The sequence below is a fragment of the Scyliorhinus torazame genome, chromosome 1 (assembly GCF_047496885.1).
Source record: "Scyliorhinus torazame isolate Kashiwa2021f chromosome 1, sScyTor2.1, whole genome shotgun sequence".
Classification (NCBI taxonomy): Eukaryota; Metazoa; Chordata; class Chondrichthyes; order Carcharhiniformes; family Scyliorhinidae; genus Scyliorhinus; species Scyliorhinus torazame.
In genome coordinates this window covers 91,415,800-91,436,391 of record NC_092707.1, presented here as the reverse complement: position 1 = coordinate 91,436,391, position 20,592 = coordinate 91,415,800, and positions in this window count along the sequence as shown.

Sequence of the window (20,592 nt, the reverse complement as noted above, 5' to 3'; positions counted from 1 at the left end):
TGCTGTTTGCACACAGTCAGGAATTCTACAATATTGGCCCAGTAAAGGTGAAGGAACAATGATCTATGTATGTCAGATGATCTTCTCTCCTAGCCGTACATGACGTCAGGATCATCAGGCAAAGATAAACCTTGGCTTCTTTTCTCCACTGCCAACCATATCTTAAACCCTTCTCTCCCTTGCCCTCTTATCACCAATATGTGTGAGGAGGTCATGTACTTTTTTATCTTTAAGATTGTTCTGTTCAGTTGCCTCTGCTAGTTCCCACCTTCCCCGTGCCCACCATGTCAACTGTCCACCCAGAAACCCCCTTCTCCAACTGAATCCACGGGCTTAATTTGCCCCAGAGAGGTGGAAAACAGGAGTTGGGACTTTGCACGTCTTGAACCATCCTCCGAGGAGAAACTGATTGATGTCAAGATTATTGCTTGGGTGCGCCTTTTACTGGAGACAAGTCCTTGTCAATTAAGGGTAGCAGGTAAGCTCCCAAAGCTGAGGGCCAATCAGTGGCCTTTCAGTTTCGGGAAGTGTCCAGCTCCAGTACAAAGCAATTAACCTTTTTTTGTTTAAAAATATTTTTATTCTCCTTTTTCACATTTTCTCCCACATTTACACCCATAAACAATAATCAGCAAGATATGTCAATCCCCTTAACAATAACAACGATCCCATCCTCCCATCAACCCCCAAACATCAGCCCGCATGTTTACATAAACAAATGACAAAAAGGAATCAGGGATTACCGATAGTCACCCTTTTTAAAAAAATAAATTTTATTGAAATTTTTTTCCCTGAGCAACATTTTTCCCGCTTACAAAACAAGCGAAACGATAACAGTAACAAAAGAGAATTTTTAAAACTTTTTAACAATAATAGTAGTAATAATATACAAGTAACAAAACCTCGTACTCTATTGACCTATACTCAACTGCCTCCCCCCCTCCCCACCCCCCCCTTCCCCCTGGGTTGCTGCTGCTGGTCATCCGTCTTCCCATTAACGTTCCCCTAGGTAGTCGAGAAATGGCTGCCACCGCCTGGTGAACCCTTGAGCCGATCCTCTCAGGGCAAACTTTATCTGCTCCAGTTTAATAAACCCCGCCATATCGTTTACCCAGGCCTCCAGTCCGGGGGGTTTCGCCTCCTTCCACATGAGTAGGATCCTGCGCCGGGCTACGAGGGACGCAAAGGCCACGACATCGGCCTCTTTCGCCTCCTACACTCCCGGCTCTCCCGATAGTCACCCTTAATATACACAGCCCCCCTCCCCCACAACCCTCCCACCCACCCCAACCCCCCCCAACTAATGTTCAATGTTATCCAGTTCTTGAAAGTGCACAATAAATGGTGCCCATGACTTGTAGAACCCCTCCGAGCTTCCCCTCAGTTCGAACTTAACCTTCTCAAGGGTCACTTGACTCACTTAGTGCCAGGGGCTTAGACGGGGCGGAGTTTGTAAGGAGCATCCAGGAGGGCTTCTTAAAACAATATGTATACAGTCCAACTAGGGAAGGGGCGGTACTGGACCTGGTATTGGGGAATGAGCCCGGCCAGGTGGTAGATGTTTCAGTAGGGGAGCATTTCGGTAACAGTGACCACAATTCAGTAAGTTTTAAAGTACTGGTGGACAAGGATAAGAGTGGTCCGAGGATGAATGTGCTAAATTGGGGGAAGGCTAATTATAACAATATTAGGCGGGAATTGAAGAACATAGATTGGGGGCGGATGTTTGAGGGCAAATCAACATCTGACATGTGGGAGGCTTTCAAGTGGCAGTTGAAAGGAATACAGGACCGGCATGTTCCTGTGAGGAAGAAAGATAAATACGGCAATTTTCGGGAACCTTGGATGACGAGTGATATTGTAGGCCTCGTCAAAAAGAAAAAGGAGGCATTTGTCAGGGCTAAAAGGCTGGGAACAGACGAAGCCTGCGTGGAATATAAGGAAAGTAGGAAGGAACTTAAGCAAGGAGTCAGGAGGGCTAGAAGGGGTCACGAATAGTCATTGGCAAATAGGGTTAAGGAAAATCCCAAGGCTTTTTACACGTACATAAAAAGCAAGAGGGTAGCCAGGGAAAGGGTTGGCCCACTGAAGGATAGGCAAGGGAATCTATGTGTGGAGCCAGAGGAAATGGGCGAGGTACTAAATGAATACTTTGCATCAGTATTCACCAAAGAGAAGGAATTGGTAGATGTTGAGTCTGGAGAAGGGGGTGTAGATAGCCTGGGTCACATTGTGATCCAAAAAGACGAGGTGTTGGGTGTCGTAAAAAATATTAAGGTAGATAAGTCCCCAGGGCCTGATGGGATCTACCCCAGAATACTGAAGGAGGCTGGAGAGGAAATTGCTGAGGCCTTGACAGAAATCTTTGGATCCTCGCTGTCTTCAGGGGATGTCCCGGAGGACTGGAGAATAGCCAATGTTGTTCCTCTGTTTAAGAAGGGTAGCAAGGATAATCCCGGGAACTACAGGCCGGTGAGCCTTACTTCAGTGGTAGGGAAATTACTGGAGAGAATTCTTCGAGACAGGATCTACTCCCATTTGGAAGCAAATGGACGTATTAGTGAGAGGCAGCACGGTTTTGTGAAGGGGAGGTCGTGTCGCACTAACTTGATAGAGTTTTTCGAGGAGGTCACTAAGATGATGCAGGTAGGGCAGTAGATGTTGTCTATATGGACTTCAGTAAGGCCTTTGACAAGGTCCCTCATGGTAGACTAGTACAAAAGGTGAAGTCACACGGGATCAGGGGTGAGCTGGCAAGGTGGATACAGAACTGGCTAGGCCATAGAAGGCAGAGAGTAGCAATGGAGGGATGCTTTTCTAATTGGAGGGCTGTGACCAGTGGTGTTCCACAGGGATCAGTGCTGGGACCTTTGCTCTTTGTAGTATATATAAATGATTTGGAGGAAAATGTAACTGGTCTGATTAGTAAGTTTGCAGACGACACAAAGGTTGGTGGAATTGCGGATAGCGATGAGGCCTGTCGGAGGATACAGCAGGATTTAGATTGTCTGGAGACTTGGGCGGAGAGATGGCAGATGGAGTTTAATCCGGACAAATGTGAGGTAATGCATTTTGGAAGGTCTAATGCAGGTAGGGAATATACAGTGAATGGTAGAACCCTCAAGAGTATTGAAAGTCAAAGAGATCTAGGAGTACAGGTCCACAGGTCATTGAAAGGGGCAACACAGGTGAAGAAGGTAGTCAAGAAGGCATACGGCATGCTTGCCTTCATTGGCCGGGGCATTGAGTATAAGAATTGGCAAGTCATGTTGCAGCTGTATAGAACCTTAGTTAGGCCACACTTGGAGTATAGTGTTCAATTCTGGTCGCCACACTACCAGAAGGATGTGGAGGCTTTAGAGAGGGTGCAGAAGAGATTTACCAGAATGTTGCCTGGTATGGAGGGCATTAGCTATGAGGAGCGATTGAATAAACTCGGTTTGTTCTCACTGGAACGAAGGAGGTTGAGGGGAGACCTGATAGAGGTATACAAAATTATGAGGGGCATAGACAGAGTGGATAGTCAGAGGCTTTTCCCCAGGGTAGAGGGGTCAATTACTAGGGGGAATAGGTTTAAGGTGAGAGGGGCAAGGTTTAGAGTAGATGTACGAGGCAAGTTTTTTACGCAGAGGGTAGTGGGTGCCTGGAACTCGCTACCGGAGGAGGTAGTGGAAGCAGGGACGATAGGGACATTTAAGGGGCATCTTGACAAATATATGAATAGGATGGGAATAGAAGGATACGGACCCAGGAAGTGTAGAAGATTGTAGTTTAGTCGGGCAGCATGGTCGGCACGGGCTTGGAGGGCTGAAGGGCCTGTTCCTGTGCTGTACATTTCTTTGTTCTTTGTTGTTCTTTGTTCAAGTATTCCAACAGGTCCCCCCACCACGCCAGGGCACTGGGTGGAGAGGCTGCTCTCCATCCCAGCAGGATCTGCCTTCGGGCCAACAACGAGGCGAAGGCTATGATATCTGCCTCTGCACCCATTTCCAACCCTGGCTGGTCTGACACCCCGAATATGGCCTCCCAGGGACCCGGGTCCAGTTTCACATGCACCACCTTGGAAACTACCCTAAACACCTCCTTCCAGTACTCCCCTAGCTTTGGACAGGACCAAAACATATGAACGTGATTAGCACCCCCCCCCCCCCCCCGCCCCCGCAACGCTCACACATCCCCTACTCCTTCAAAAAATTGGCTCATCCTCGTCCTCGTGAGGTGCGCTCTATATACCACCTTCAGCTGTATCAGCCCCAACCACGCACATGAGGTGGAGGCATTCACTCTCCGGAGCACCTCACACCAGACCCCCTCCTCTATAACCTCTCACAGCTCTTCCTCCCACTTTGCTTTGATCCCTTCCAGTGGTGCCTTATCCTCTTCCAAAATAGCTCCGTACACCGCTGACACTGCCCCCTTCTCCAGTCCCCTTGTCGTCAACACCTCCTCCAGCAATGTGGAGGCCGGTTCCTCTGGGAAGCTCTGTATCTCGTTCCTGGCAAAATCCCAAACCTGCATGTACCTAAACACTTCTCCCTGCTCCAGCCCATACTTCGCTTCCAGCTCCCTCAATCCTGCAAACCGACCCCGAAGAAACAAATCTTTTAGCGTCTTAATCCCCTTCTCTTCCCATTTCTGAAAACTTCCATCCCACCTCCCTGGCTCAAATCTGTGGTTCCCCCGAATCGGCATTTCCCTTGACCCTACCCCCAACCCGAAGTGTTGGCGAAACTGCCTCCAGATTTTCAATGAAGCTATTATTACCGGACTCCGAGTATTTCCCCGGAGCTATTGGGAGTGGCGCTGTTGCAAGTGCCTTCAGCCCCAACCCCCTGCACAAACTCTCCTCCATTCTGAACCACTGGGAATCAACCCCTCTGACCCAGCTCCGCACCTTCTCCACGTTCGCCGCCCAGTAGTAGTACAACAGGTTCGGGAGACCCAAACCCCCTACCTGCCTTCCCCTCTGTAGCAGCACCTTTCTCATCTGGTCACCTTCTCTCCCCATATGAACGAGGTAATCCTTCCCTCAATCTCCCTGAAAAAAGACTTTGGCAGGAAAATCGGTGGGCATTGAAAAATAAACAGAAATCGCGGCAACACATTTATTTTAACCACCTGTACCCGACCCGCCAGTGACAGAGGAAGGCCATCCCACCTTGCCAGATCTGCTTTCACTCTCCCCACCAAACTAGTGATGTTGCACCTGCGAAGCCTCCCCCACTCCCGGGAAACCTGCACCTCCAGATACCTAAAGTGAGTCCCTGCCCTATGGAATGGCAGCCCCCCCACCCCTGCCCCCACCTCCGGCCGAGACACCACAAAATACTCACTCTTGTCCGGGTTCAGCTTGTACCCCGAGAAAGACCCAAATACCCGCAATAGCTCCAATATTCCTCCTATCGACGCATTCGGTTCCGACACATACAGCAGCAAGTCGTCGGCATATAAGGACACCCTATGCTCTAGCCCACCCCCCCACTATTCCTTTCCATGCTCCCGAACTTCTCAATGCGATGGCCAACGGCTCAATCGCAAGTGCAAACAGCAGAGGGGACATAGAATATCCCTGTCTCGTCCCACGTTGGAGAGAAAAGTATCTCGAACTGATATTGTTTGTGCGGACACTCGCCTTCGGTTCCTTATATAATAGCTTTACCCAGTTCACAAATCTTGGTCCAATCCCAAACCGCTCCAGCACTGCCATCAGGTACCCCCATTCTACCTGATCAAACGCCTTCTCGGCATCCAATGCCACAACTATCTCTGTTCCCTTCCCTTCCGCCGGTGCCATAACAACGTTCAAAACCCTCCTAATGTTCGAAAACAGCTGCCTCCCTTTCACGAACCCCGTCTGATCCTCCCCTATCACCTTCAGGAGGCACTCCTCCAGCCTACCCGCCAGTATCTTCGCCAACACTTTTGCATCCACATTCAGAAGTGATATGGACCGATACAACCCACACTCTGTCGGATCCTTATCTTTTTTTAGCAACAGTGAAATCGATGCCTGCCCCAAGATTTGCGGCAACACCCCCTTCCCTATCGCCTCTTCAAACATCCCCACCATCAGGGGTGCCAACCTATCCTTGAATTTTTTATAATATTCCACTGGAAACCCATCCGGCCCTGCCACCTTCCCCGACTGCATCCTCCCAATCGCATCCTTTATCTCCTGCTCCACTATTGCTCCTTCTAATGTAGCCCTGTCCCCCTCCCCTAGCCTTGGGTACTCCAACACATCTAGAAATTCCTGCATCTCGCGGTCTCCCCCGGGTGGCTCTGACTTGTACAACCTCTCATAAAACTCCTCAAAAACCTTGTTAATCAACACTGGAGCCACCACCAACTTCCCTGCCCTATCCCTCACCTGAAGAATTTCCCTTGCCGCTGTCTCCCTCCGGAGCTGACCTGTTCATAAACTGCACCCCTTGTTATCTCCATGTTCATAAACTGCACCCCTTGCTCGTCTCAGTTGGCACACCGCCTTCCTGGTGGACAGTCGGTCGAAGCTCGCCTGTAGTTCCTTCCTCTTTTCCAGCTTCGCTGGGTCCCCATCTCCTGCATACCTCCTATCTACCTCCAACATCTCATCTATTACCCTCTGCCGCTCCAACCTCTCCTCTTTGTCCACCCTGGCCTTAAACAAAATTACCTCACCCCGCACACCGCCTTTAGAACCTCTCAGACGACTGCCTTCAACACCTCACCCGTACAATTGAAACCTACATATTCCTTAATTACCATTTCAATTTTCTCACAGAACACTTGGTTCCCCAAAGCCCCACATCCAGTTTCCACCCCGGTCTCTGCACTACCCCCTTCTCCAGCACCATATCCACCCAATGTGGAGCGTGATCTGACACTGCAATTGCAGAGTATTCCGACCCCTTGACTCCAGCCAGCAAAGCCTTCCCCACCACAAAAAAGTCGATCCGCGAGTATACCTTATGGACCGCTGAGAAAAACGAGTACTCCCGTTCCCTTGGGTGTAGGAACCTCCAAGGGTCCACCCCTCCCATTTCCACCATTAGCCCAGCCAGCGCCTTCGCCCCCCCCTGATGGGACCAGCGAGCGCGGCTGTGATCTGTCCAACCTTGGCTCCTGCACCAAGTTCCAGTCCCCCCCCACAATCAGCTCATGCGTGTCCAAGTCGGGAATGGCCCCAAACACCTTCCTCGCGAATCCCACATCGTCCCAATTGGGACCGTATACACTTAACAGCGCCACTAATCTCCCCTCCAGCGCCCCTGCCACAATCACATATTTACCCCCCTGATCTGCCACCACCTTCTCCATCTGGAAGCGTACCCTTTTGCTGACCAACACCGCTACCCCTCGAGCCCTTCCATCAAATCCGGAGTGAAACACTTGGCTAACCCAGCCCATTTTAAGTCTCACCTGGTCCTTCACCCTCAAGTGAATCTCCTGCAGCATTGCTACATCGGCTTTCAAACTTTTAAGATGCGCAAGCACCCTTGACCTCTTGACCGGACCTCCTAGCCCTCTCACGTTCCACGTGACTATCCTTACTGAGGGTCTCTCACCCCCCCCACCTTTCTTATCCACCATCACCATACCACTGGGCCCTGTCCCATAAGCCGCCCCTGTCCATTGTTAACATCGAACCCCTTCCCCCCTCCCAAGAACCCCCCTACAAAAACATCCCCCAACATCCATCCCTTCCCCCCCTCTCACTCGCCTCGTAGGCCCATTGAAGCCTACTATCCAGGTTCCAACGTCCGCAGCCCTCCTCTCACCTCACCCCCGTTCACTAGCTGACTTTAGTTAGCTAGCGCGGGCGGCTCCCCCCACCAAGACCTCTCGCCCCCTTCCACCCAGTCCCAGAGAAAGAAACACCAAAACAAACCCAACAATCCAACCCCTACATTTAACCGTCGCAACACAGAACGCCATGAACTTGAACTCTGTAACAATGAAAAGAGAAGTAAATTGCAAAATAAATCAGTAAAAAGAAAGTTGTAACATTTATACATTTTCCAGCTGCTCAAACACAGTCCACAGTCTCTCTTCCAGTTCAGCTCTTCACGTCTGTCCCAAGCCTTCTGCCCTCACGAACGCCTCAGCCGCCTCCGCTGTCTCGAAATAAAAGTCTTTGGCTTTATATGTTACTCTCAACTTCGCCGGGTACACCACACCAAATCGCACCCCCTTCTTGTACAAAGCCGCCTTCACTCGCCCAAACGCCACTCGTCTTTTTGCCAACTCCACCGTCCAGTCCTGGTAGATCCGAACCGCAGTACCATCCCACAGCACCTCACGCTTCTGCTTCGCCCAGCCTACTACCTTCTCCTTCATGCAGTACTTATGGAAGCAGATAATTACTGCCTTTGGCGGCTCGTTCACTTTGGGCTTCGGCCTTAATGACCGATGAGCTCGGTCTAGCTCGTACAGGGTGGGGCTCTCACCCTCCCCATCAGCTCCGCCAACTTCTTAGCGAAGTATTGCATTGGCCTTGGGCCCTCGTCCCTTCGGGCAAGCCCACAATTCTCAAATTGTGCCGCCTTGAGCGGTTTTCCAAGTCTTCCAGCTTTGCTCGGAGTCCTCTGTTAACCTCCACCACTCTCCGCAGCTCATCCCTGTCTGGGGAGCCTGTCAAAAGCCAGACCTTAGCTGTCTGGTTTAGCACAGTGGGCTAAACGGCTGGCTTGTAATGCATGACAAGGCCAGCAGCGTGGGTTCAATTCCCGTACCAGCCTCCCCGAACAGGCGCCGGAATGTGGCGACTAGGGGCTTTTCACAGTAACTTCATTGAAGCCTACTTGTGACAATAAGTGATTATTATTACTAACCCACCCAGGCAGGCAAAGAAAACCTGTAAATTTGTTTGGAATGCTCCACTCCAGTCTGCCACCTCTGTTTCTAATATTAGCGAGCCTTGAGAATTCAGCCCATGCTTCTCCTATCTCACCTTATACCGTTCCCATTAAACTGTTGACTTCAACATCTCTTTATGCCCCATGTTAGCTGAGTGTAAATGGCTGCTGTCTTCTCAGGTACTGTCCACCTTACATTCAAAATCCACCTAATACCCCTCTCTCCAAGCTCCTTTTTCTCTCCAAAGTCTAAAATGACTGCCCATCACTCTGTAATTCTCTGTGTGAACCTCTAACCCTGCTCAAGCACTGTAGCAGCTTTAACCAGGTTCACAAGTGAAAACCTGTGACTGTGCCCAGGATGCATCATCCGCTTTAACCCAATGTGCAACCTTTGACCTAGTTGACCACATGATCCACCTCTAATACCTTTCTTCCGATATCTAGCTGAGTGGTACTGCCCTCATTTGGTAGTACTTACCGATGACCAGCTGCAACTTCACCTCCTGCCCTGTTGCCTCCAGAACCTAACCTGGAACTCTCCTCTTCCTTTTCTGCATGTTACCCTTGATAACATCATCTGAAGTAATGGGAGTCAGCTTCTACATGTATGCTGATAGTATTTAGCTCTACTTTCCAATCCTCACAACCCTTGAAGTCCGAGCATAAATTCCATTCCTTCAAGACGAGTTCCATCCCTCTTCCCAGTCATTGCCTCAGATCGAACCATAACCAAACTCAGAAGCTGAGTTGCCAACGCTATAGCTACTGCATCAAACAGATTGCTTGCATCCAATGCATACTATCCGAAACTTCTACCTCTGCTGAAATTATCATCCACACTTTTGTTATTCCAATGTTCCCCTGGCATTTCTGCCAGATTCCGTTCCTGTTTCAGTTCTCGCCTGAGGCTGCCTCCCTTCCTTGCTCATACATAAGACGAGATTTGGTGAAATGTCCTGTTTGAAAGTTGATGGCAGCGGCCATCTTCCAGGCTTCAGATTTTGAGCCACCTGATGCACGATCAATGACCACTAAAACCAGGTTGTCGTCCAACTGAAGGCTTTAATAAGCTAGATGTTTCCCCCAGCAGCTCAGGTATAGAATGAGGGCTGCTGGGATGGCACGGGTTCTTACACTCCGCCTACCAGGGCGGCGCTATTATACACTCTAGCCAATAGCAAGCATACAGGTTCTACCAATAGCACTTCAGCCTCTCAGGTACCGTAATACCTATAATACCACATTCACCCCCTGTTAAAAAAAAGTCCGGCGGGGGTGATGGCCAGCAACTATAAAACATAACAATATGGTACAATTAGTTATGAAGGTAGCGTAATACCTCTGTACAGTGTTTAGTAACTATTCACAAGTCTGGTAGCTATGTACATTTGGTGTTTTATATTTACAGATCACAGTTAAAATGAAGCAATCTGTCGATCGGGGGCCCTGGTCGTCCTCTGTGATCGTCGGAGCTTCGGTGGTGACTCCAGTGGAGGCTCGGGCGTCTGTGACTCCGGGAGCATGGCTTCGATCTCCATGGCAGCTTCGTCACCCCTAGACGCCGCTGGTGGGGAAAACGGCTGACCTTGGGAGGGAGCGCCCGTGGGGGGCGTCAGGGTTGGGGGGACCTAGGCAGGGGTGGTGGAAGGACCGATCCTCCTGTAAGGTGCTGCGGTGGAGGGGAGGGTGGGACTGGTGGCTGGAATGTGCGTGGAGTTTCGGCGGGCGCCAGGTCCCGTAGGGAGAGCGTATCTTGTCGACCGTCGGGGTACGCCAAGTAGGTGTACTGGGGGTTAGCATGGAGCAGATGGACCCTCTCGACCAACGGGTCCGACTTGTGCGCCTGCACGTGTTTTCGGAGCAGGATGGGTCCGGGTGCTGCCAGCCAGGTCGGGAGCGAGGTCCCAGAGGAGGACTTCCGAGGGAAGACCAGGAGACATTTGTGAGGTGTCTGATTAGTGGTTGTACAAAGTAGTGACCGGATGGAGTGGAGGGCATCCGGGAAGACTTCTTGCCAGCGGGAGACTGGGAGGTTCCTGGACCGTAGGGCCAGTAGGACGGTCTTCCAGACCGTTCCTTCTCCCTCTCTACCTGTCCGTTACCCCGGGGGTTGTAACTGGTCGTCCTGCTCGAGGTGAGGCCCTTGCTGAGCAGGAATTGACGCAGTTCGTCGCTCATAACGGAGGACCCCCTATCACTATGTATGTAAGCGGGGAACCCGAACAGTGTAAAGATGCTATGGAGGGCCTTGATGACGGTGGAGGTGGTCATGTCGGGGCAGGGGATGGCGAATGGGAACCGGGAGTACTCGTCAACCACGTTCAGGAAATACGTGTTGCGGTCGGTGGAGGGGAGGGGACCTTTGAAGTCCATGCTGAGGCGTTCAAAGGGACGGGAAGCCTTTATCAGGTGCGCTCTCTCTGGCCGGTAGAAGTGCGGTTTGCACTCCGCGCAGATTTGGCAGTCCCTGGTGGCTGTCCTGACCTCCTCGATGGAGTAGGGCAGGTTGCGGGTCTTGACGAAATGGAAAAAGCGAGTGACCCCGGGTGGCAGAGGTCCTCGTGGCGGGCTCGGAGGCGTTCCACTTGTGCGGTGGCACATGTGCCGCAGGACAGGGCGTCAGGAGGCTCGTTTAGCTTCCCGGGACGATACAAGATCTCGTAGTTGTAGGTGGAGAGTTCGATCCTCCACCGCAAAATCATGTCGTTTTTTTATCTTGCCCCGCTGAGCATTATCGAACATGAGAGCCACCGACCGTTGGTCCGTGAGGAGAGTGAATCTCCTGCCGGCCAGGTAATGCCTCCAATGTCGCACAGCTTCGACTATGGCCTGGGCCTCCTTTTCGACTGAGGAGTGGCGGATTTCGGAAGCATGGAGGGTATGGGAGAAGAAGGCTGCGGGTCTGCCCGCTTGGTTGAGGGTTGCCGCCAGAGCTACGTCGGACGCATCGCTCTCGACCTGGAAGGGGAGGGACTCGTCGATGGCATGCATCGTGGCCTTTGCAATGTCTACTTCGATGCGGTTGAAGGCCTGGCGGGCCTCTATCGACAGGGGAAAAGCTGTGGATTGGACCAGGGGATGGGCCTTGTCCGCGTAGTTGGGGACCCACTGGGCGTAGTAGCTAAAATACCCTAGGCAGCGTTTTAGGGCCTTAGAGCAGTGAGGGAGGGGGAACTCCATAAGAGGGCGCATGCGCTCAGGGTCGGGGCCTATAATTCCATTTCGCACTACGTAGCCGAGAATGGCTAGACGGTCAGTGCTAAACACGCATTTATCCTTATTGTATGTTAGGTTAAGGATTTTAGCGGTCTGGAGAAATTTTCAGAGGTTGGTGTCGTGGTCCTGCTTGTCGTGGCCGCAGATGGTGACATTATCGAGATACAGGAATGTTGCCCGTAAACTGTCCCGGTCAACCATTCGGTCCATCTCGCGCTGGAAGACCGAGACCCCGTTAGTGACACCAAAGGGAACCCTTAAGAAGTGATAGATCCGCCCGTCTGCCTCGAAGGCAGTGTATTTGCGGTCACTAGTGCGGATGGGGAGCTGGTGGTAGGCGGACTTGAGATCCACCGTGGAGAAGACCTTATAATGCACATTCCTGTTTACCAGGTCGGATATGCGGGGGAGAGGGTACGCGTCCAGCTGCATAAACCTGTTGATGGTCTGACTGCAGTCGATGACCACCCTATGCTTCTCCCCGGTCTTTACCACCTCTACTTGAGCTCTCCAGGGGCTGTTACTGGCTTCAATGACCCCTTCCCTCAGTAGTCTTTGGACCTCTGACCTAATAAAGATCCGATCCTGGGCACTGTAGTGTCTGCTCCTGGTGGCGACGGGTTTGCAATCCGGGGTGAGGTTCGCAAACAGGGAAGGCGGGTCGACCTTAAGGGTCGTGAGGCTGCAGACAGTAAGGGGGGTATAGGGCCGCCGAATTGGAAGGTCAGACTTTGAAGGTTACACTGGAAGTCTAAACCCAGGAGTGTAGCCACGCAGAGGTGGGGAAGGACGTAGAGATGGAATTTTTGAACTCCCTTCCCTGGACTCTGAGGTTTGCTAACCAAAACCCCTTTATCTCCACTGAGTGGGAACCGGAGGCCAGTGAAATTTTTTGATTAACAGGGTGGATGAGGAGGGAACTGTGTCGGTGTGTATGAAGCTCTCCGTGCTCCCAGAGTCAATTAAGCAGGACGTCTCGTGCCCATTGATGAAAACGGTCGTTGTAGCGGTTGAGAGTGTCCGAGGTCGAGACTGCTCCAGAGTCACCGAGGCCAATCGCAGTAGTTGGGAATTCTGTTCAGGCAGTGTGTGGTCGGCCGAGCTGGGATCCTGGGGGTTCACCCAAGATGGCGTTTCCCATTGGTCGCACATGGCCAGGGGTGCACAAAATGGCGGCGCCCATCCCTCAAGCGTGGCGTCCGTGGAACAAGATGGTGGCGCCCGGGGTCCGCACGTGGCCCTGGGATATGGGGGTGGCGGCGACCGCTTGCCACATGGGGCCCGTGGAGAGGTTTGTGGTGGCGGTCCGGATTCACCGCTGGAGACCGCGGTCACTGCTCGGGCCTGACATGCCCCCACGAAATGACCCTTTTTGCCGCATCCCCTGCAGGTGGATGCGTGGGCTGGGCAGCGCTGGCGGGGGTGCTTGGCCTGCCCGCAAAACTAGCAGCGGGGCCCCTTGGGGTTGGCAGGCTGCCTTGCAGCGCAGGCCTGCGGGGGAACGGGGAAGTCTCTGGGTCGGCCGCTACGGGGTTCCACGCTGCCCAGGAGGCTGCCGTGCGGTCGGGGACGTAGGCACGGGCGTTCCTGGAGGCCATGTCCAGGGAGCCTGCAAGGGCCCGTGCCTCCCTGAGACCCAGGGTGTCTTTCTCTAACAGGCGCTGGCGGATTTGTGATGAAAGCATACCTGCCACGAAAGCGTCCCGGACTGAGAATTCCGTGTGTTCGCTCGCCGAAACTTGCGGGCAGCCGCAGCTTCTGCCCAGCGCCAGGAGTGCGCAGTAGAATTCCTCCAACAATTCCCCATGGGTTTGCCATCTTGCTGCAAGCAGATGCCGGGCGTAGACCTGGTTTACCGGGCGTATATAGTGTCCTTTTAGTAGCTTGATTGCTGCATCGAAGTCTTCCGCTTCCTCGATGAGAGTGTAGATCTCCGGGCTCACCCTTGAGTGCAGGACCTGCAGTTTCTGCTCTCCCTTGGGTGCATTTTCTGCCGTCTCAAGATACCCTTTAAAACACGCTAGCCAGTGCTTAAAGATCGCCGCTGAATTCGCCGCGTGGGGGCTGTGTTACAGACACTCCGGCTTGATTCGGAGCTCCATCCTTTCTTCTTAAAATCTAGCTTATTAAATTGATGCACGATCAATGACCACTAAAACGAGGTTGTAGTCCAACTGAAGGCTTTAATAAGCTAGATGTTTCCCCCAGCAGCTCAGGTACAGAATGAGGGCTGCTGGGACAGCACGGGTTCTTATACCCCGCCTATCAGGGCGGAGCTATTATACACTCTAGCCAATAGCAAGCATACGGGTTGTACCAATGGTACTTCAGCCTCTCAGGTACCGTAATACCTCTAATACCACACCACCAAAATTAGCCCTCTCTCCATGCAGGCCATTACACTGCCCTTATTGGTCTAACATCAAAGCATTCAAGTGGTGCTTCAAAAAACACAAAGCTCTTGGCTTATATGTCTCACCACCCACATCTCTCCTGACCTCTGATATGACCCTAGGGACACACATTTACAAAGTAGACAATGTCTGAGGAATTTCATTGGTGTCTGTAGAGATTGCAACACTAAACTAGTTACTCTGAATGTTGTAGAGCAACTAATTCAACCGCAGACAGACAACTTAGTGGCAATGGAACTCAAACAAGGGAAAATGGGATAGGGGCAGGCAAGCTGATCTCAAATGCAATGCATAGGTTTACACAGCTGATGTTACGGGCGAGAGTGTTCAGCACGGTGGCACAGTGTTTAGCACTGCTGCCTCACAGTGCCAGGGACCCAGTTTCAATTCCAGCCTTAGGTGACTGTGTGGAATTTGCACATTCTCCCTGTGTCTGTGTTGGTTTCTTCCGGGTGCTCTGGTATCCTCCCACTGCCCAAAGATGTGCGGGTTAGGTGGATTAACCATACTAAATTGTCCCTTAGTGTCCAAAGATGTGCATGTTAAGTGGGATTACAGGGTTAGGATGGGGGAGTGGTGCTTTTTCGGCAGATTGGTGCAGATTCAATTGGCCGAAAGGTCTCCTTCTACTCTGTAGGTATTCTATGTTCCAACCTGAAACATTGTCTTCGCGTGGCGTATTTTCTGAATATTTGTGAGAAATGTCTGCAGAAACTGAGAATTTAAACTTCTCTGTCATTAAACAAAAACAAAGATATTTATTAAAGTATAAGGAAGACAATGAAATAATGCAAAGAACATTAACAGTAAGCACTGAGTCCCTCAAAGACAAAAGCATCTGTTTCCCCCGTAACCCTAAAATCTACTGAGACACCTTCAATTCCCAAACAACAACCATAAATCTATTGGTCAAATCTAGCCAGTGACAACCACATCGTATGGCCTAAGTGACCAGGACTTGGGAATGGTCTTCGGTTCAGTGAAGAAAACGATCTTTTGCAAGAACTGGCTTTTTGCCGTCAGCACCTCAACTCTAGCTGAGGTGTTTCCTGAGGCTGGTTGCCTCTCTCTCACTCCTATTGTCGCTTCTCCAACACTTCATATGTGACTAGCCTGCCTCCTGGCTCACAGCACTGTGACTGCTAAATATATTAATTGCAAAGAACACCCTCTTCCCTATTATAGATTCATCCTTCAGCCCATCTCATCTGCATCAGTCAAAACAACCACCTTTATTCTAATCCCTTTTTCCAGCATTTGGCCCATAGCCTTGTACGCTTTTGGCATTCTTTCCTGTTCCTTCTTTTATCTTAGGTGCTGCCGGACATGGTTTATAAAATACATGGCAGTTTGATTTTATTTGTGCAAAAACAATGCATTTATTTTAATATCCTACCATTTTGTGACATTGAATAGCTCGATTGTTGACTGCTGCTGTTGGAGTCAGATAACTCTCTCAACAAAGGTCCCAATGGAAACAAACTCAACAGCAACGGGCATCCCACAAATTTGCACAATACATGTAACAGCCACATCTCTATTTCAAAGTTGTCCAAGTTACGAGAAGGATATTTTGGGAACTTTTCAGAGTAGGTTACAACCAATTCCACTTGAGTACTCAAGACACAGGGAGGTAGTTGTGGAATTTCGTTCTCTGTTGAATTACTTAATGGCAACAGATTATGCTAACTTCCAGCCTCAGGCACCACAATGACTCACATTCACAAATTCTGATCAGAATTACTGGGTCAGTTGAACAACTCTGATATTTCTGCCATAAATAGTATCAACAGAACAGAATGGTTATTGAAGTGGAAAGATTGTACTTAGACAAAAATATAATCTCATAATATTTCATTGGAGAGCTTTGGATTTTAGTTAATGTTTGGACATCAGTTTAACTTGGAGAGCTTGTTGGTAAACCTATTTCTTCATGGGTTACACAAACACCTTGTGCAATGGAGTGTGAGTTCACAAATGCAATCTTCCACACACTATTGCAGAAATTTAACTATACCTCCATGGACAATAGTGAACAGGAGAGGATGAAAAGACAAGGGTGACGTGCACTGGGAACTCTCTACTCCTCCCACTTACTGTTTGCATCATGGTATCAATGAACAACCTGGAAAGAGGTTATCTGTTTGCTCTTAGCACAGATACCATTGGAGACTAAAAGGAGCTGGGGGTAAAAGAATATTTTTCTAACAGTGGGATGAATAGAAGCTGTGAATGATGGCTGGTGTCATTACTTATGAAATAGACATTAAAATTTTGTTATATAGAATGTACTGCAAGAATAGATTAGCTATGGAGAGTGTACGCCAGGCACAAGTTTTTATCACATGATCATTAAAATCAAGATTTGTTCCATATGTAGGAAAGGCAGAAACTTTTGCATAGCAGGATCCCCAAAACAGCAATGACATAAATAGTCATTTTTGTTCGAGGATGAGAGATTAATGTTGCCCAGAATACCGAGGAACCCTCTCTCCCTCTTTGTTAAAATAGTAAAGTACGATTGTTTGTGCCTGCCTGAGAGGGCTTAATATCTCATCCCAACAAGACTGCACTGAAATGTTAGTCTGAATTGTGCGTTTCAGTCAGTGAAATGGGGCTTGGACCGTGACTTTCTGACTCAGAGGTGAGAGGTTGCCACTAGAGCTATGGCTCATACCTTGACCCTAATGTTCAGTGCAATCAGAGGAAATTTTTGGCCAGTGTGATCTAAACAGGAGATCAAGGGGGAACATTCCACCAAAACCAAAATCCAAAAGCGAAAGGATGGACTGGTTGAATTCTTGCAATCACCAGTGAGACTTCTTATCATAGAATTTACAGAGCAGAAGGAGGCCATTCAGCCCATCGAGTCTGCACCGGTTCTTGGAAAGAGCACCCTACCCAAGGTCAAGACCGCCACCCTTTCCCCATAACCCAGTAACCCCACGGGCAATTTTGGACACTAAGGGCAATTTATCATGGCCAATCCACCTAACCCGCACATCTTTGGACTGTGGGAGGAAACCGGAGCACCTGGAGGAAACCCACGCACACACGGGGAGGATGTGCAGACTCCGCACAGACAGTGACTCAAGCCAGAATCGAACCTGGGACCCTGGAGCTGTGAAGCAATTGTGCTATCCACAAGGCTACCGTGCTGCCCTTAAAACTAAAGGCTGGTTCTCTGGTTGTAATTGGGCTAGTTTAGCTCAGTGGGCTAGACAGCTGGTTTGTGATGCAGAACAAGGCCAGCAGCATGGGTTCAATTCCCGTACCAACTTACCCGAACAGGCGCCGGAATGTGGCGACTAGGGGCTTTTCACAGTAACTTCATACTTGTGACAAGAAAAGGTTATATTATCTTAATCACTAACTAGGGGGGGGGGGGGGGGGGGGGGGGGGGGGAAGCGATCAGGAGTACAGAGTGTTTCTGGCTAACAGCCCAAGGATGGAAAGCGAATGTCAACAAAAGTAAATTACAAAATTAATCTAAAAATTCTACAGGCTCACTCCCATGAGGTATAAAGAGACACCAAGAATGCCAGATGAAAACAGAAAGCAAAACATTAGCCAGCTTGTGTTTCAGATGTTGAGGACCCTGCTGTGTATAAAATCCTGTACAGTTAACTGCATATAATAAAATAGATATTGAAAAGCAGGACTCCGGCAATTCATGGGAGAATTATTTTGCAGTGTTAGGAATCAATTCTGCCTTTGTTTGCTCTTCACCATCAGGGATCTGTTATTTTCGAAATGAAACCTATGAAATTTTTGGTTGGATTCTAGTCTGTAAATCATCCAGCTTTCCATGGCTCCATAGCTGAAATATACAAACTCCCTGAGCAGATTCTCCCTCAAAGCCTACCCTTGGACATCCACCATTTTACGTGAAATCGTCCAAAACCTTGAATCCATTGTCCACTTTTTGACATTTCTTTACACCTTTTGCCACTCCCCTCACTCCTGAGATTGTGGAGACCTTGCCACAATGGGGGTTTCTAAGAGTACCAGTTACCCTTTTTTCAATATCTCCACATTGTGGCCATTATTCAACTAAGTGATCAACGCAGACAACCCCAGTTCTCTTTTCACCAAACATTCACATACAGGCACTTTCACCGAATAGCCAACAGTCCCTGAATTAGATAAGGACAAAGAACAATACAGCACAGGAACAGGCCCTTCGTCCCTCCAAGCCTGTACCGGTCATGATACCAACCTTTGCCAAAACCCTCAGCACTTCCTTGTGCCGTATCCCTCTCTACCCATCCTATCCATGTGTTTGTCAAGACGCCATTAATGTATTTGCTTCCACAATCTCCCCTGGCAACGCGTTCCAGGCACTCACCACCCGCTGCGTGAAACATCTGCCTCGCACATCTCCTCTAAATTTTGCCCAACGGACCTTAAACCTATGCCCCATGGTGACTGAGCCCTCCGCCCTGGGAAAGAGTGCCTGCCCATCCACTCTATCCATGCCTCTCATAATCTTGTAGACCTCTATCAGGTCACCCCTCAACCTCCGTCGTTCCAATGAAAACAGTCCAAGTCTATTCAGCCTCTCCATATAGCTAACACCTGCCAGAGCAGGCAGCATCCTGGTAAACCTCCTCTGCACCCTCTCCAAAGCCTCCACATCCTTCTGGTAGTGTGGCAACCAGAATTGTGCGCAGTATTCCAAGTGCAGCCTTACCACGGTTCTATACAACTGTAGCATGACTTGCAAGTTTTTCTACCCGTTGCCCCATCCAATGAAGACAAGCATTCCGTATGCTTTCTTGACTACCTTGTCCACTGTGTTGCCACCTTCAAAGATCTGTGGAGCTGCACGCCCAGATCTCTCTGACTTTCTATATTCCTCAGAGTTTTGCCATTTATGGTATATTTCCCCAATGTTAGACCTATCAAAAGATGAAAACTGTTGTAGGGCATTGTACATCATTTGGTAGGTCTTAATGAAGTCTTAATGAAATCTTAAGCAGTTTAACCATATGTGTTTATTAACCACAAGAACTATGTACATATGTACAGCAAAGGGTTCAAGCTAGGAGTTGTCTCCCAGCTTGCTTGTGCACACAGCTCCGTCCAACACAAGACTGGCCCTTAGGTGCGAGTCTTATCATAGATTATCATAGAATTTACAGTGCAGAAGGAGGCCACTCGGCCCATCGAGTCTGCACTGGCCCCTGGAAAGAGCACCCCACCCAAGGTCAACACCTCCACCCTATGCCCATAACCCAGTAACCCCACCCAACACTAAGGGCAATTTTGGACACTAAAGGCAATTTATCATGGCCAATCCACCTAACCTGCACATCTTTGGACTGTGGAAGGAAACTGGAGCACCCGGAGGAAACCCACGCACACACGGGGAGAACGTGCAGACTCCGCACAGACAGTGAACCAAGCCGGGAATCGAACCTGAGACCTTGGAAATGTTCCCGCAATTGTGCTAACCACTATGCTACCGTGCTGCCCAGTGTGGGCAGCACTGTTCCCTGTGTGGGTGATACTGTACTCACTCCCACATTAACTCCATATGTGTCAGATCCTTATACTACAGAAATCAGCCAGGTCACATAATCATTTCAATCAAGATCGAATCAAGGCCCCACGGTAGCACAGTGGTTCGCACTGCTGCTTCACAGCTCCTGGGACCCGGGTCCAATTCCGTCATCGAGTGACTGTCTGTGTGGAGTTTGCACTTTATCACCGTGTGTGCGTGGGTTTCCCCCGGGTGCTTCGGGTTCCTCCCACAGTCCAAAGATGTGCAGGTTAGGTGGATTGGCCATGCTAAATTGCCCCTTAGTGTCCAAAAGGTTAGGTGGGGTTACTGTGTTACGGGGATAGAGTGGAGGCATGGGCTAAAGTAGGGAGCTCTTTCTAAGGGCCGGTGCAGACTCGATGGGCCGAATAGCCTTCTACTGCACTGTGGATTCTATGACGATCAAAGCCATATGATCAAAGATGGGGCATCCTAAACTTAACCACACAGTGAACCACATAGAACCCGAGAATTCTAGAATTCCAATAGTGCAGAAGGAGGCCATTTGGCCCATCGGGTGTGCATCGGCACTCTGAAAGAGCAGCCCACCTAGGCCCACTCCCCTGCCCTATCCCCA